Raw genomic sequence first — 18,311 nt, forward strand, 5'->3', positions numbered from 1 at the left:
TTGAATTTGGCCTTGTTGAAACCCTGGAGCCTGATGATTCTACTGAGGCATTTGTGGAAAGACTAACTGTCCCGTCCATCCACTGTTAGCATTCATCGGCATAAACCCTGCCGATGGCTGGAAATTGGGCATCATCATTGAATTGACATACCCTGGCTGTGTCATGAACCTCTGCTGCGTCGGCATTGAGTCTACCGATGCGTTAGGCATCTGGAACGTTGGAGCTTGAGAATTTCCAGTGTAAGGTCTTGCAGTAGTAGTTGTAGTATACTGGGGACACTGATTCATCGGCAGATTTGGAGGTGCCGATGCCATAGGAGCCTTGCCTGTCACATCAGCCACTTGAGACGTTCCAAGAGTCTTCAACATTATCTCTAGGGGCATAACATAACCCCACCAGTTGGGAGGAACAGATCCCGACATTGCCGATGCCAATAGATCTGTGGCAAGCTTGATTTGCCCGTTTGATGTTGATGGATCGGTCATCATCGGTGTAGATTATGCATTAGTGATCCCCAAGGTATTTGGAGGAGAAGTAACCTCTATACCCGCAGCGGCTGTAGTAACCGATGGAGCTGTAACCACTAGTGATCCCGGCTGATGATGGGCAGGACCCACATAATTGGGTGGCAACTGTCCTTCTTTGAAAGTTCTAGCCACGGCATTGAAAACCGTATTGGACAGCACACTAGCTTGATTGATCAAGGCACGGTTAATAGCATTATCAACCGTGTCTTGAAGTTTACCAGGATTGGCTTCAAAAGTAATCGTCTAAGGTGCCGGCAATGCTTTTTTCTGGATCACCTCGCCACTCCTGTTAATACTGAAGGATTTGAAACATTGCTGCTTGTAGTCCTCCATGGCTTTTGCAATAGCTTGCTTCTGCTCATCTCTGAGATTGGCTTCCGTCACGGGGATGACGTTCTCCAAGTCGAACTCGGTATTCGCCATGTTGATTTTGATCTTGAATCTTGTCCCACCGGGCGTGCCAAAACATGTGTTGGTGCAAAAGCTGATCTGCAAACACAAAGGGCTAATACCCGATTTAAACGTTAAGGTGTGCTAGCCGATTTGACCTTACAATCGGCAAAGGTGATAACTCGAACACTTTGGTCCCGACAACATCGATGCGCCTGGATGTCACGGCCAAGAGGTGCTCACGCGGAACTTGAGAACACGCCAAGCTTAAGTCGACGAATTCCTAAGAACTCGTAATAAAAGGAAAATATGACGAAGTCGTCGAAAAGTAGATGCTGGAATATGAGTAAAGACTTGTATTTGATTGATTGATAGATTGTCATTACATTGCTGTAGGGTCTACATTTATACCCTGTCTGAAGAGCTACAACTAGACACGACTAGGACTCGAATTCCAAGCTTAACGGAACCCGTACACAAGACGAATTATAATAACTAAAGGAAACATAAAACTACCCCCTTGTAGCCGACCGGGGCACCGCCACAGATCAATCGGCAATCTCCACGCTTTTCTTTAGAGCCATCGGCAGACCTCCTGTCGTGGCCATCGGCAAACATTAATACTGGTCATCGGCACGAACACATCACCACCTCTGGACTTAGTCACATTCAATTTTCTCCTCATCGGCAACCACCGTCGGCACCTTCCCTGTAGACTAGTTACCGTTGCTTCATGTGCCGATCTATTCTTTTCTAACCCCAGGTACGCATCAAAAGATACGTGTCCAGAACGGTGTCAACAGTTAGAAGATTTAGCCGGGCATCGGTTGAAAGCTTTGGTTAACATAGAAGAGAATAAGAAGAGAGTATCTAGGTGGTATGATAAAAAGGTAAAAATCTAATGAGTTTATCGATGGAGATTTAGTTTGGAAATTAATTTTACCGATTGGGACTAAAAGTTTGAAATTTGGAAAATGGTCTCCTAATTGCGAAGGTCCTTATCAGATAAGTTGATCTGCTCCTGGCAATGCATATATTCTAGAGACTCTCGAAGGAGTTGAATTTCCTAGGGCATTTAATGGAAAATATTTAAAAAGTTAATATCCTAGTGTCTAGGTTGCTGCATAAGAAGTTTAAGTGCCGATAACAATCCTATCGGCTGGATTAAATACTAGTCTTTTCAAGAGAACTGGTAAAACGTGTTGCCGATGAAGAGGTTTACAAATTTAGCAAAGCTTGGATAGCTAATATCGCACGCAGGTGAATCTGGTTGGCTTCCTCTATCTCTCGGGTGTCTTCATCGGCTGAGCCTTCTACTGGTTTTAGCTTCTTCTTCATTTGTAGCGCCTTGCGAGCTTGGGTATACCTTTCCTACTGGAGTTTTTTGAGCACATCGGGTAGTTGGCATTCTTCCTGCTTGGCCTGGGTTAACGCTTCTTCAACTTGTTTAAGTTCAGCAAGCAGAGCCTCTCTCTTTGCCAATAGATCAGAAATTTTCTGCTTTAATTCGGTGCCTGAGGATTGCAAAGTGTCGATGCTCTTGTGCTACTCATCGGCAGCATGCTTTACCTACACCATTTCCTCTTTAAGTTGGGCATGGGCAGTTCTATCAGCAAGGCGTTGAACAGCTTTTTGGTACTGGTGCTGGCGACTCTCTAGATGGGCAGCTTGGAAGAGCATCTCTTCGGCATCGACAGGGATCTGACCACAAAGAGTTTTGAAAATAGCCTTAGCCAGGTCGGAGTCATCTAACAGCTGAGCTGTGTCTTGCTGCAGTAGCCCCAACAGGTCTTCTAGCTTGGATTTAATTTCTGTCGATGCGATTCCATGTGCCAAAGAAGAACTCGCCTCTTCTCCTTCATCATCAGAAATGTCAATGGCGAAAGAGAACAGGCTATCAGGGGAGTCTTGTTCCTAAAAATAGAGGAGAAAGTGAGTCAGACAGAGTGAGGAATGAACGGTGCAGAGTTGATAAGATTGGGTGACTTACTTGCTTTAAGGCAATCTCCTGCCTTTGGCTTGGTGACATGACTTGGATTGTGCCCTGGTCGGCTAGATCTGTCGATGGAGTATCTTCAGCTGGAAAGTTGTTTAAATATTAAAGATAGTATCTTTGTAAGTAGTTCATCGGTGATGACTTTGTGATTGATATTTTACCTTGAAGGGAAGCGGTGATTGTTTGCTCAGGAGCGACGGCAAATGACGTACCTTGATCAGATGGATCGATGGCTTGTTTAGGTGCATCGGTCGGGTTTGCTTGAATCTGGGGTGCCGGATGAGGCGGAGAGGATGGTGCTGCCTTCTACCATTTCAGTTTTGTCTTAGTGCTTGTTGGAGCCTTTCTCTTGGGCTGGGCTTTGTTGGCTATTGACTGGGGGGCATTGGCAACTGATTATTAAACATCTTGGACCCTTGCCGATGCGCTGGTTTGCTGCTATGAGACATAAAGTTTTGTGAGTTGAATGTAAGATCAAAGAAACGCTTCTAAAATTTATTAAGAATGAAAGTATCTAATGCAGAGCAAAGTTACCGATGACGTTCCAGTTGTGGTCGATGCGCCTTGAATAGATGGTATAAGTATAGGTCGAAATCGGTATAGCAGTAATTGAGGATTTTTACCTTGAAAGCTTGTGCCAGGGTAGCGATAGCAACCGATGGAGTGGCCTTTTATTGCTTGGTAGTCATCTTCTTAAAACGAACGCCTAGGTGCATCAGAGTTGCTAAGCTGGGGGCATTGTGGCTGACCAAAGAGATTGGAGATGTTGGCCGGAGATCGAATGGCCGCCTGCTTTTGCTTGCTGATGGTACCGGATCATCGACCTATCAAAATAAAGAGATAAGTTGCCGATAAAGTTGGAAGTAGATGAAGGATTGAGTATCAGAAAGGGACTTACAACGTCATTGGGAATTTCATGCTTGGGGTCGATCATATTCTGATATATGTGAGCCGATGTCATGAACAATTGTTCCTTCTATTCCTCCTACCATAGCTTTTAGGATTCGCTAATGAAGGAAGCTGGGACCCAGGCCGATAGGTCAATGTCTGTTGTATCGGCATCTAGCAGAAGTTGAGCTACCCTTATCTATTCGAGACCACTCATGATTGCTTCCCTCGGCTTGACCACATCGGCATAGCAGAGTTTGATTGGCAGCTGGACAAAAGCCAACTAGCGAGATAATGCCGATGGTTTCTACAATTCATAGATTGTGTTGGTATTCTTTCCACTACCGAAGGTGTTCACTAGAATTGCCCTTGGGGTGATAATTGCCATCATCAAGTCATTATCCTTATTGAGCGCTTCATCGGCAGGGTGAAAGAGGAGAGGGAACCTGGATTCTTCATCTTCATAAGGCATCCAAGCCCGATGATCCCTAGAAAAACCGCTGTAGAAAGTTTGAAAGAATCGGTCGATTTGATTCTCATTTGCATCGGTCCTAGGGAGGACTATGATGGCTTCGCCAAAATTGAGGGGCAAATGAGTTGCCGATTCATCTTCTACCAACGCGTAATCCTCGGCAATGTCCCGTGGAAACCACTGAGCAAAGAAATCCCATTATAGGCGCTTGTGCATATGGGCATTAAGCCACATATTGATGAACCACCAGGGGCCTCCTAAATTGCCGATGGGTTCACGTAGCAAAAGTTTCTCGGCCGCTTGATGAAGGAGGTGATAAGCAGAACTCAGGAGGTATCGGCCGAGGGGGAATCAGTGACCATTGGCTAGTCGCTTGGCCGCTGCTAAGTAAACACATGTCGGCCCTACCGATCGACTGCAAAAGATGAACTTGCCCAGCCACATGTTTAGCAAAGTGGCGTGCTCTCTTTGACCAACTAATCCATTTTGCCGATACTTGTGGATGTATCCTGACCAACCGCCGAAGTTACAGGTGTCTACTCTGTGCTCGGGTTTCTGATTATAAATACTACCATCATCGGCAGTAGAGATATCTAAGCCTGTGAGCATAAGTACATCGTCAAGTGTAGGGGACGCTGGGCCGTGACCAAACATAAAAGCATTGAAGGTATCTGACCAAAGTATGTGGCTGCTATCATCATCGACTCATTTTTCTCCATATTAGCAATGGAGAGTCTGATGCATTGGTCTAGTTTGCGTTCACCCTAGTACACCTCATTAGCCCCACTGGCTCTCAGAAACCAATGTTTCCACCCCTTAGTAGGTTTTGGCCAGGATTAGAAGGTGTCTTTCCACAAATCTAGGGAGAAGTTTTCAGCCCTGAAAGGGATCATGTTGGTTTCTACGTTTATTATATCATTGGGATACGGATTGCCCAACAGACTCAGACATTGGATGTGATGTTGTTTAGTAGGGATAACTATTTTGTCACTCAGTTCCTAGGTTTGGAGAATCTAAAGGATAGGAGAAAATGAAAGAAAAATACTGAGCGTATGAACTTGAAAGAATGTAAAAGTTGCAGTAAGAAAAGGAGAGAATGGAAACAAGGTTCACCTCAGGCACGATGAAGTTGATGGCCATTTCTTGGCTTAAAGGGGGAGACCAAAAGCTTCACGATTCTTGGCTTAAAGATCTTGCTGCAGGAGAGTTTCTTGGATTTTTGGAACTTCTTGTCGAGGTCGCCGCCGAAGAAGGTGATATTGGAGATGGAGAATGGCAAGGTAGAAGATCAGTTCTGAGGAAGGAAGTATTTATAGGTTGAGATGAGTGGGGGTATTTCTGGCTTATCTCTTTGCCGCATCCGTGAAATTCGAGGTTGTTCAGATGGATATGGTAACTGTTCGCATGATAATCAAGGGATTATGCAGGTGATTTGATGGCAAGTAATCATCATCTTGAAGATATTTCACTGTGCATAATATTTTAGTGAGTCATCGGCAATCTATCCTAACATTAAAGTTTTGGCGATGAGTGGTTTTCCCTATGATTTGATATGGGTGGTTGGAATATTTGAGATGTTTATTGAGATGCGAGAATCGAGGTTGAGGTTGTTTGGATTTGGTAGTAGTTTTTTACCAGAAGGAAAGTAATTATAAAAAGGGCGTCATTATCTAGAGTAAATTTTGCAGCATTAATGATTTCATACTCCAAAATTAGGGGACATGTGTTGACACTGTTTTTGGGTATGAATTGAGATGGTTAAGGAGAGCTCGTCGGTAGTGGGGAAGCTGCTATGCCAGAACAACAGAAGGATGCTGAGAACCGATTTAAATGATGCTGATGATAGGACAATAGTTGGTGGAAGGATGCTGCTAGCCTAGGGATGGAGATGATGGCTACTAATTATTGTCAATTGATCGCCGATGCCGATGCAGGGTGTTTGGTCGTCGATGCCGATGGAGGAAAGTGTAGAGGCTGTTAACGATGGGGTAGGACCGATGAAAACTTAAGACAGAGGGTGATGAAGGCTCTGTCGTAGCTAAAGGATACATAGGGATAGATAGTGATTATTTCTTTTTCTGTGATTATTTTAGTTTACCTTATGCGTAAGAGTCATGTTTACTTTGTTTAGATCTTAGTTGTATTTGATTGTGACTCTTGGATCAGGGTATAAATATAGAGTCGGCAACAATGTAATAGATATCAATCAATACTAAACACAAGTTTTACATCTACTTTTACATTTACTTTTCGATGACTTTGTCAACTCACATATTTTTTTTCTGTTTACGAGTTCTCAAGGATTCGATGAGTCATACTCGAGATTTCTTGAGTTCCGTGTGAGTACCTCTTGGCCATGACATCAGGGCGCATTGCTATTGTTGGGACCAAAGTATTCAAGTTATCACCTTTGTCGATTGCTAGGTCAAATCGGTTGGCACGCCTTAATATCAAAATTTGGTATTAGCCCTTTGTGTTTGCAGATTTATTTTTGATCAACGAATACAAGCCTCGAGTTTTGGTTTTCTTGTTAGAGTACTACTATGCAGGAATGACATCATAGCGAGGAGAGAGTCTATCAGTGGCACCCACCGGGTTCGCTAGTGGATAGTTCACTCTAAAGGACATCTACGCCAAGTATTGCAAACATCCAGCTTGGGAGAGGAGCATCCCCTAGTTATCAGGTAATTATACCTAAGTGATTATCGAGTCTACATAGTTACAAAAATACCAAAAATATGTGGGCACACGAAGGTCCACAAGTCATAAAGTATTTTGTGAGTTTATAATTAGTTAAGTGTCAGAGTCTGTTTAGAGTCGGTCTAAACTAGAACCAAATAAAAAATTGATGAACATTAAAATTTTGTCTTGGAAATGATGAATAGTTGCTCTATTCTTTAGAAGTACCTAGATTCCAACGATATATTTTCTCAAGTTTTAGACATTACTGTTTTAATTCGAAGATTTACTCTGAATCTGTAGTTTGTGGAGACATAAATTTGAGCTAAGTCTAGGTAGTTGGATGATATGATCTTTGAAAGTCTGAGCTGCTATTTATCTTATTCCTAGCATTACTAAGTTCTAGAGATTTATTTTGAAAACCTGAAATCATACATGGTGAGCTCTTCTATGACAAAGAGTTCCTACCAAAGCCATATATAATATCCATTTAGAGTTAGGAAAACATTTGCACATTTATGCTGCTTGCTTTGCATTGAGTTCAGTCAACCTTTGTAGTATACCTTACGAGAGTCTTGTCATGCTTTTAAATCAAGATCATGTACACACTCCAGTTCATATATGCATTATTCCCACACTGGGAGCAAAACACCAGCAATCACCCTATAGGATAACCCTTGTCTTTAATGTTCTAAGTTCTTGTTATTATCTCTCTAATCATTTATTGTACTCAAAGGATACATGTGGCTATGAAAAAATATAAAAGAAGAAAAGGGAGTAAAAGATGGACAAGTGTCCCAATAATTGAAACAATGGGTACTAGATGCCCGCCTCCCTGTTAAATATATATATATATATATATCCTGAAAAGTTTCAATAAAGAGTTATTCCCAAAGAAATAAGAATTTGCCACAAATACAACAAATTTACTTATCCACCATATTCCATACACATGCACACCTTGGTTTGATTGTTTGCCTCGATTCTCTATGGATCCATTAGTTGACTTTACAATACATGCATTATGCTTATCCTTGTTATTAGCACTCATATAAGCTCTACCATATATACCTTTAGCTATAGGAGGTATAAATGCCTCAAGAGTGAACCATAAATACCATGAAGACACTCCACTTTGGGATCTATCATTGTCTCATGTACCCACCATAGGTATCTCTCGTGGAGAATGCTAGGTAGCATCCTCCAGCAAGACATGTCCCAAGACTCATTGTAGATCCTACTTGGTCGACTCGACCCTCACGACACACCAAAGACACACACCAAGATCTCCCCAAATTCGTTACCATCTCGTTATCTAGTTATCGGCACCATGTGCCTTATCTACTCACATCTAACCCTCCACATTGCATTACATCACAGATATAATGCGTAGTAGAAGCAGTAGCAAGTAGTATGCAACATCTATCCTAACAAAGGGTGTGCGAGGGTTATAGGTTGCAACAAGGTAATGGCTCATAAGCAAAACTACCATGCAACCTATAATAGTTTATTGCATAAAAGTAAACCACTAGCATCTATATTATTGCATATCTAATAGGATTCTATGAGGTTGGGTGGGACGTGGCACCTGTCGACTGAGATTTCCAAGATCCTCAGTGCACTTGCAGTTGTTCTCATTCGAGGTCCTTCTTTTATCTTCATGTCCTTCCTTCAACGGGTTTTGGTCCAATCAATGCTAACCTCAAAGCAACTACCTTGAAAGCGATAAACAAAGTGAAATAATCAAACCACTAGACCTAAAAAGATTGCAAAAAGAGGCGACAAGGCACAAAAGAACAACTACATTGAAAACCATAGAAGAGAAAATAACTTAGCCCTCTCAGTGGATGTCTGATCCCTGGGCTAAAAGAAGTAGGAGTGGTTGTTTACTATGTACAAGCTAGAGTCTTAGCTTAGCCAATAATTCTCAAGTCGATCGTGTCAACCTATATGGCTTTAATAACAATGGCGTAGACTCTAACTCATCCTAAGTAAACGCCACAACTTACAGACTTTTGATCCAAGCATCACAGAGACCAATGAGAACCCAAAAGACTGCAAGCACAAGAAGTTATGGGCTATCTGAACCCATACACCATTATAATTGATGGGAACTAAGAGAGGGTGGAATAGAAGAAAAAGAGATGATGAGTGGTCTACTCTTTCCAATCCACATGCCATGGCAGAGGCGGGGCATAGAAAAGAGTGACGCACTAGAGAACATGAGTGCTCAAGCTGCTTGTAGGGTAACACAACCTAGGTGCACTAAATGCACTACAACATCCCTAAGGTTCTTAACAGTGTGGTTGTCACCATGAGAACCAAGGAAATGCTTCGGTCGAATAGGTACAAGCATCAAGAGTTTAAGCACGAAGAACCAAAAATGTGGGAAAGACACAGGATTCATCTTCCTTTGATCCACTCGCCATAGCAACAATGGGAGTCATAGAAATGGAATCAAAACACCAATCAAGCAAAAGGAGAAACCCACATCTTACTGGATCGATGGGGGTTCAGAACAAGAGAGATGAAGAATGGAATCTGCACTCTTCTGTCTGGCTCATCATGGAACGGATGAAGGTTGGAAGAAGAGCACAATCCCACAATCCAAACCTACTTGTAGGGCACCACAACTGTGCAACTAAATCAGCACAAGGCTATTCCTAAGTCCTGTAGCAATGCGGTTATCATCGCTGCGTCCGAGGGAATGCTTTAGTCAGGGTGGTACAAGCATACGAGGTGTTTAGGATAAACATGCGAGAAAACAGGGTAAAGCCTGATGGTCATGGCGAGTGTTGATATTTGGTAACGCAATTAGAAAATGATCCGCAAGCGCACGGATAACGGTGAGCATTTCACCCGGGAGGTTATCCAGAGTTATCGTATTTATATTTTCACCACTGGGAGAAAGGGTGCATCTGACTAACCAAATCTAGGCTACTATCCCTTTAGGCTACAAAGAATGTCTCTCGATGTGAGTGATGTATAGAGAAGACTGCAACCTTAGTCTCGTTCTAACCTTGGTAAGGATGATCTACTGTTCTATTGGGGAGGCTCACGGAATCTAGACAACACAAAGGATGTTCGACCCGCACCTATAACCCTACCCGTCCTGCTAACGAGATGTGATCTGCAAAGGTAACTCGGAAATGTCACGTTCCTCGCTACTACCACGGTCCAGCTAGTCAGGGGATATCTATGAGTACCCTAGCCTAAACACCACATTTATGCTAACAAGTGATTACTCTAATACTCAACCGGAAGAGGATTAAAGTAAACTCATAAACCAAAGAACAATAAAACAAGAACTTACTAGTATTAGAAGTCGAATTACTGAAGAATCTTAGAAGCAAGCCTCGGGTTAGGAGACTTGATCCCGTAGGTACAACTCGGAGTAGACACCGACAGGCCGGCCTTCCTCCGATCCACACCTCCACTCTATCTCTCTCAATCTAGTAGAAACTAGAAGATCTATTTCTACTTTACATTGGTTGCTAAGCCTAAAAAGAAATATTATTTAGAGAAGAGGTTTTCCTTCGAGGGCACCCCTCAATCTCTATGATAATTTCTTGTCTCCTCCAGGGCCAGAGGGGGTCTCCTTATATAGTCCTCCCCTTCTATGCGTTTTTGGGTCGATAGGCGGGGTGGTACTATGTTATTCTGGATCCAATAGGTCGGTGGAACGTCGTGTGCGAAGAGAGTCCGGAATGGAGTCCAGAGGGGGGCGGGCGCCCTGGGCCTGGCCCCTTTCGGGCTCCGCTTCCTTCCCGTGGCTTCTGGAGTCTTCTAGATGGTAGAAAATTACGCGGTGGGTTGATATCTCTATGTAATCCTGACATGTGGGCCTTTCTTCCTTATTTCCTAATAACCCCCTGCAGAAATAGACAAACACCAAAACTCGTGGAATTCTGTCAGATAAAACCCTAAGTATAGATGTTGATTTCATTTGGATCCTTTTCTTTGTTTATTTCATAATTAAATTTGATACTTAAGGACCGTCAACAAACTCCCCCAAGCTTACCTCTTGCTCGTCCCTGAGCAAGGATGAACTCAAGAGTTTCTGCAGTGGTTTCATTTCTTAGAAGTACACACGCATTTAAGCAAGATCTCATCTTTGAGTTAGAATAAACTGTTAAGACTTAAAACTTACTTACTTTACCTACACCATAGGACTTGTAACCGTCACTTCTGTCTTGAGTGGTTAAAAGATAGAACAGTCTAGCCAAGTGCCATGTCTCTTATTCTTGATCAGCTATAGCTCTGGGGTTTTTGCAGATTTTCAAATAAAACTCAGAAATTCCTTGTATGATTCTCTCAGGACTCTCTTTTGTGGTATTTTTGGATCCTTACCAAGGCAGTGATGGTATATGCCTTCTCTCAAGATATATAGTATTTGTGGTATGAAGCATAGTGACATTGTCTTCTCTCTCACCCTACTCTAATAAGACTTTAATATCTGAAGCTCATAGGTGGGAGATAAAGTATACATACTTACAAGACATTTATTGCATAGTCAAACCATGGATCCAAAGAAACAAATCAAGAAGCCAAATCAAGATGTGCATGTGTGGCGAATGAATGGTGTATGTTGATGATGGTGATAACAATGGTGGTGGAAGCCTAATTCTACTTTGCTCTTTGAGGGGATACATACCTTCCTTGCTTTTGAAACTTTATGAGGAGAATGAGATGCTCTTCTTTTTCTTTTCTTTCGAGGTTCCGAGCACTTGCTCCTTTTTATTTCCTCGTATCTTTTATTTTCTTTTTCTCTCTCTTTTTTTTTCAGAGCATTCATCTCTTGAGATAATATAGCAAGTGGTAGTAAAAAGATAACTTGAGCATTCATTTCACAAGGGGAAACAGAAATATTTTTGGTTATTCTCTCCCGGATTAGGAGTAGAATACTTTTGGGTGGTTTTGGAGATGGAAATGAGTGGATATATGTGGATGGTACTTCTGGAGTAGAAGTAGCATGTATGAGTGAACGTGCAAGTGAATCTTGATTTAACCACATGACAAGCTCCTAAGGGTCTACACAGCTTGACCACACTCAATGCTCATAAGCAGTAAATAGTAAATGTGTGGCTCAAGGTTTAGCAAGCATGTATATATGGCTGTGGTAGGAATTTAAACTCTCATCATACAGGAACTCATCATGTGTTATTTTAAAGATTTTTCAAAGATAAAATTCTCCAGAATTCTAGCATCTCTAGGATCAGATGAACAGCAGCTCAACCTTCCCATATCGTATCTGTTAACAACTTAGACTTTAGATCAAGTTTTCATCCCACAAGTTTAGGTCTAGAGCAAGCCTTAAATTATAACAGTTATATCTAAACTTGAGAGAGAACTTCAAATTTGCAAATTAGGCAGAGCAACTATTCATCATATCCATGCTTAAGTTTTATTAGATACAGATTAGCATAGCCACTTTATTTATTTATTAAACACACTAAGCAAAATATATATAAGCATAAAATCTTTATTTGGTTTTTCATAGTTATGTGTATTTATATTCTAATATAGTATAAGTATAAAGATAGATAGAAATACTTATCGAGATAAATGGGGGTGCTCTTTCCCAAGCTGAATTTTGACGTAATTTCTCTTGATGTAGCTAGTAGGTGGCAGAGGTGTGTTTGAAAGTCAGCAGTATTTTGACAGCGATTAGAATGTCCTCCGTCTGCTAGTCTTCTTTGATCCTTAAATTCTGTGGAGCTCAAATAGACAACAAAGCTTTGTGGAACTGGTTAAGTGTTAGCATAAATATCTAGCCTTTATTATCTTGAGGCTCCTTAATAATTATTACTCCCTATTTTTATATTTTTGTTCTTATACAGTAGAAAAATATTTATTTTATTTTTATGCCACCACAGTGAATGTACTTATGGGTTTTATGCCACTCGTCTACTCACATGGGGCTTACATTTTTTTTCACATTTTTATTTTCTTTCTAGGATAATACGAACATGATTAACTAAGTAAACTATTTGAAATAATTAAAAGGGAAAGGATAACTACCAAGTTTACCTCTTGGCAAGGCGTTCGGTGTTTTTAAGTCCTCCGAGCGGGACTCTCCATTTTCTTAATCGTCGTGGGATTCGCTGGATGACGTAGTCGGTGATTCCGGTGGCGCCTCCTCTTCGTGTGTAACTATATTCTCTCTCCACACCTGACTTGGTGCTATGGTCTCCTCAGGACAGTTATGTTCAAGTGGTATGTCTTCAGTCCTTATCACTTCTCCTTCGTAGTCTACCCATCTGTCCTTGATGATTTGCCTCCTCTGGTTGCGGTTGCGATGTCTTCTTCTTGTCCTGACCTGCTTAGAGTCTTCAACTATATAGTTAGGGTCAGTAAAACAGCGGCATACCTTCTCAGAGGAGAAGTGTATGTGGACTTCTCCGGTTCCAATATAGATGATGGCTTTGATAGTGCTGAGGAACTGTCTTCCAAGGATGGTGGGTGGATCATATTCATCTTCTCCCATGTCAATAACTTCAAAGTCATCTATAGCTGAATGTATATTGGTTGTAGGGGCATGATTTCATGCAGGAGCTGATAAGTGACTACGGCCATTATGTTGACATCAGATCCGGTGTCGTAGAGTGTCTTCTGAAAAGAGTATCTGTTGATTGTGCACTCAATGCTTAGAACACCAGGGTCGTCCTTCTTGATCAAGAAAGGTGACTTGAGTCGACGATCTTGACCTCCTTGAACTGCAGTGACCATCTTAGCTGACTCTGTCCACATTTGCTTGTTCCTGTTCCTCCTATTGGTCCTCTTTCTTGGTTGATGTCGGGGTTGCTCTGAAGTTTGTGTAGTCTTGTTCTTGAAGGAAAGTCTCCTTCTTCCCCTTGATGTAGAGACTGATCTTGGCAGCATTAGCGTAGATGACAGCTCTGGTGTTTACGAATGGCCTCCCTAAGATGATGGGTGCCCTCTCCTCAGTACCAGTCTCTATCACCATGAAGTCTGCTAGAGCATACAAGGTACCAACTCGGACGCAGAGGTTCTTCAATATTTCCTTTGGGAAACTGAGTGTCCGATCTGCAACCCTAGGCATAATGTTGACGCTGGAGCCAAAGTCGCAGAGTGCTTCTGGGAAGTCCACCATGCCGATGGAGATCGGGATGACGGGACGTCCTAGATCACCTCTCTGAGTAATTAGGCCTCTGTTGATTCCAACCTTGATGTTGTTGAGGACGGTTGTAGTAATAGTTGTTATTGTTGTTGATGTAGTTCACGTCCTCAAGCATCTTAGGGCAGTGATTGCCTGAGCGTCCAGTATCTCCAGTGTGTTTATGCTCGTAGATCCTAGTTCTTCACTTGGTGGAATCTGGGAGTTGTAAAACTCCTTCATATTATGCTCGAAGTGTTCCTGCTCATAGAGACAAGGTAGAGATCAAGTGCATGGGCCCTGTTGGTGGAAAACACCAACAGAACCAAAAGTGTATTTGTTCTTCTCTAACCTTAAGCATAGTGAGCAAGACAAAATTGATGGATCATGAGTGTAGCATTTGTCAGATCAGATGGCTCAACCTAATGGAAAGATGATCTATCTATATTTATGTTTTGTTTATATCTTCCAAAGATTGCATGTGCAATACTTTAGCTTATATGATTAGGTGTGTGGGGTCACGAAGGTAGTACTAAGAACAAAGATTAAAGGACTAAACATGTTGAATTAATTGAGTTGGTTAATTTGGAGTTATAAATCATACATGTTTGTCTCTTTATTTATGTGAATGCCAGAACCAAGGAGGAGCTTATAAAAGTGTTAGTCAAGTACCTTAAGATGTTACCTTACTTGAAGAGTGATGGTACAGTATCACCTTGTGGAAGCTTTCCTTTCTTAGCGGTTGTGCATCGTGTTTGTGGCACCCTCCATGAATCATCTCTTTATGATGAATGAGCTATGTCCTTCTTGTGCAAATTGTTAAACTTCATGTGTCTTCTTTATCTCCAATGAGTTTGTATCTCAGGACTTCCCAGGTTGATATTGAAAGTTTTCCTGCAGGGGTTAGTCCAACAAAATATACCAATATCTACTCAAGCATTTTTTTTAGTTCAGTAACCAAACTAGACTCCATGTCTAATCCGATTAAGGAAGGCTATTTAACCTAAGCACCACGCTTAATTTAAATGCCATTGGAAGTGTGACCAGTACTTCCAAACTAACACTTACTAGGATAAACAAAGGTAGCATGATGGCTTTTATAGAGATCTACTCAAGTGAAGTAGTGTGATTAGTATTTAACAAATTGAGCATGTCTCAAAGGTAAGGACAACCAACATAGCAACATGGCAAAGGATGTTTTATGTAAAGTACTCCCCCAAGCTTGAATTTTGCAAAATTCAAGATTGGATGAATTTAATTTAATGTTGCATGATGATTGGTTGGGCATACCTTGCACTTGTCATTCATCCGATCTTCTTGCTCCAATCCTAGAAAGGTTAGTGGCAAGAATACCCGAAGGAATATTTCTACAATTATCTTTATATGCTCAATACACAAGGCAATGTTGCAAATAATTAGAAGTGCTTGTTTTAGGACACTAAGCTTGTCCTTGGGGAACCATCAATTAACTCAACGAGATCTGCAATATTTATTATAGACATATGCATCGACAACCGCCCTTTTAAAGTTTTTATAAATAGAAAAGAAGAGGGGGTTGGAGATCTCAAATGTGGTAAGGATGGAGAGACAAATTGATTGGAGAGATGTTTTATATGAGCAAGGACTAGGTGAGGTATTTATGAAATAACTTCCATGCTCACTGTTGTTTCTCTCATTCTCAAACTCCAAGGATGATTCTTCATGAATGTTTAAAATTCCTCTAGGATTGTCTCTCAAGTTTGTTTTATCTATCCATTCAATGGTGATAGCACATGGATTTTTAATGCCCTCTAGCCATTGATGTTGCTCTTCTCGATCCTCCTTGTTATGCATGGGATGTCTAGAGAGATTCATAGGATTATCGGGAGGTTCAAGAGAAAGAGCATAGTAGAATTTATTAAGCTCAAGGATGGGTTGGATAGCCGAATCATGGGATTGAAATGTTTGGAAATCGGCTATTGAAACTTCCTCTCCTTGTATGGGAGATGATTCCTTCTCTATCTCTATGATTTTTCTATGAAGACTAGTACAAGAAGGATGTCCACAAATGAAGACATACCTTCCTTTACTAATAGATAAATAAAGAAAGACTCTACCAAAAATTATATGATTAAGACCAATGTGAAAATATCTAGGAAAAACATGGTCTTGTAGGGCTAGGTCTAAACCATAATTTATAGAAAGATTAACACATTCCCTAGGTGTAGCTAAAAGTGCATTATCTTTTTGATTAAAAGATAGGACCTCGGCTATAGAAAAGGGTTGGTTTTGACCTATTGCAATCAACTCCGGACACAGATCATAATTAGGGGCAGGACATGTTGACTCCCATGGTCTATGGCTGGTCTCCGAAGGTGCAAAGAATTCAATAATAGGTATGGAATTTAAGTTATCCATAAAGATAGACAAAATAAAAAGATAAAAGAATAAAAGTATAAAAGTATAATACAAGATAATAGGAAGATTTAAAGTTATCTCAGCAAACCGTCTTTCTCCCCGGCAACGGTGCCAGAAATGCTTGTTGATATTTGGTAACGCAATTAGAAAATGATCCGCAAGCACACGGATAACGGTGAGCATTTCACCCGGGAGGTTATCCAGAGTTTTCGTATTTATATTTTCACCACTGGGAGAAAGGGTGCATCTGACTAACCAAATCTAGGCTACTATCCCTTTAGGCTACAAAGAATGTCTCTCGATGTGAGTGATGTATAGAGAAGACTGCAACCTTAGTCTCGTTCTAACCTTGGTAAGGATGATCTACTGTTCTATTGGGGAGGCTCACGGAATCTAGACAACACAAAGGATGTTCGACCCGCACCTATAACCCTACCCGTCCTGCTAACGAGATGTGATCTGCAAAGGTAACTCAGAAATGTCACATTCCTCGCTACTACCACGGTCCAGCTAGTCAGGGGATATCTATGAGTACCCTAGCCTAAACACCACGTTTACGCTAACAAGTGATTACTCTAATACTCAACCGGAAGAGGATTAAAGTAAACTCATAAACCAAAGAACAATAAAACAAGAACTTACTAGTATTAGAAGTCGAATTACTGAAGAATCTTAGAACCAAGCCTCGGGTTAGGAGACTTGATCCCGTAGGTACAACTCGGAGTAGACACACCTCCACTCTATCTCTCTCAATCTAGTAGAAACTAGAAGATCTATTTCTACTTTACATTGGTTGCTAAGCCTAAAAAGAAATATTATTTAGAGAAGAGGTTTTCCTTCGAGGGCACCCCTCAATCTCTATGATAATTTCTTGTCTCCTCCAGGGCCAGAGGGGGTCTCCTTATATAGTCCTCCCCTTCTATGCGTTTTTGGGTCGATAGGCGAGGTGGTACTATGTTATTCTGGATCCAATAGGTCGGTGGAACGTCGTGTGCGAAGAGAGTCCGGAACGGAGTCCAGAGGGGGGCGGGTGCCCAGGTCCTCAGGGCGGGCGCCCTGGGCCTGGCCCCTTTCGGGCTCCGCTTCCTTCCCGTGGCTTCTGGAGTCTTCTAGATGGTAGAAAATTGCGCGGTGGGTTGATATCTCTATGTAATCCTGACATGTGGGCCTTTCTTCCTTATTTCCTGATAACCCCCTGCAGAAATAGACAAACACCAAAACTCGTGGAATTCTGTCAGATAAAACCCTAAGTCTAGATGTTGATTTCATTTGGATCCTTTTCTTTGTTTATTTGATAATTAAATTTGATACTTAAGGACCGTCAACAGCGAGGCAAACTCGCAGCCATGAACTTCACCCAACAAGTTGGCTTAGTAGTTCCATGATTTCTACCCACTAGTTCTCCTACTAACTAGGTTGTGATTGGTTCGCTAGGTGCGGGTAGGAAGCGCACAGACCATGAGTCCATGGTGACCACCCCATGCATCACCTAGGGTCACTAGTGATCATAGCACTAATGAGTCAAGTAAAGCATAAGGGAATGCTTTATGCTCGGCATCATGATCACGGCAGTATGAACCATGACCGAAATGATCAAACGCACTACCACTTTCCTGACCGGCTCGAAGGCATGGTCCATAGGGTCAAACAAAACACAATATAAGAACAATGACAACACGAGAGAAGGGACATGCTTGGCATTACAGCCATGGTGAGATGAACTTACAATCACAACATTCAAACACATCACTCTCCCAATTAGCTCGACGACTTGATCGACAAATGTCAACAAACACACACTCAAGAACCAATGCACAAAGAACCACAACGCCACAACCAACACA

Source organism: Sorghum bicolor, chromosome 4 (assembly GCF_000003195.3).
Source record: "Sorghum bicolor cultivar BTx623 chromosome 4, Sorghum_bicolor_NCBIv3, whole genome shotgun sequence".
NCBI classification, from domain to species: Eukaryota; Viridiplantae; Streptophyta; class Magnoliopsida; order Poales; family Poaceae; genus Sorghum; species Sorghum bicolor.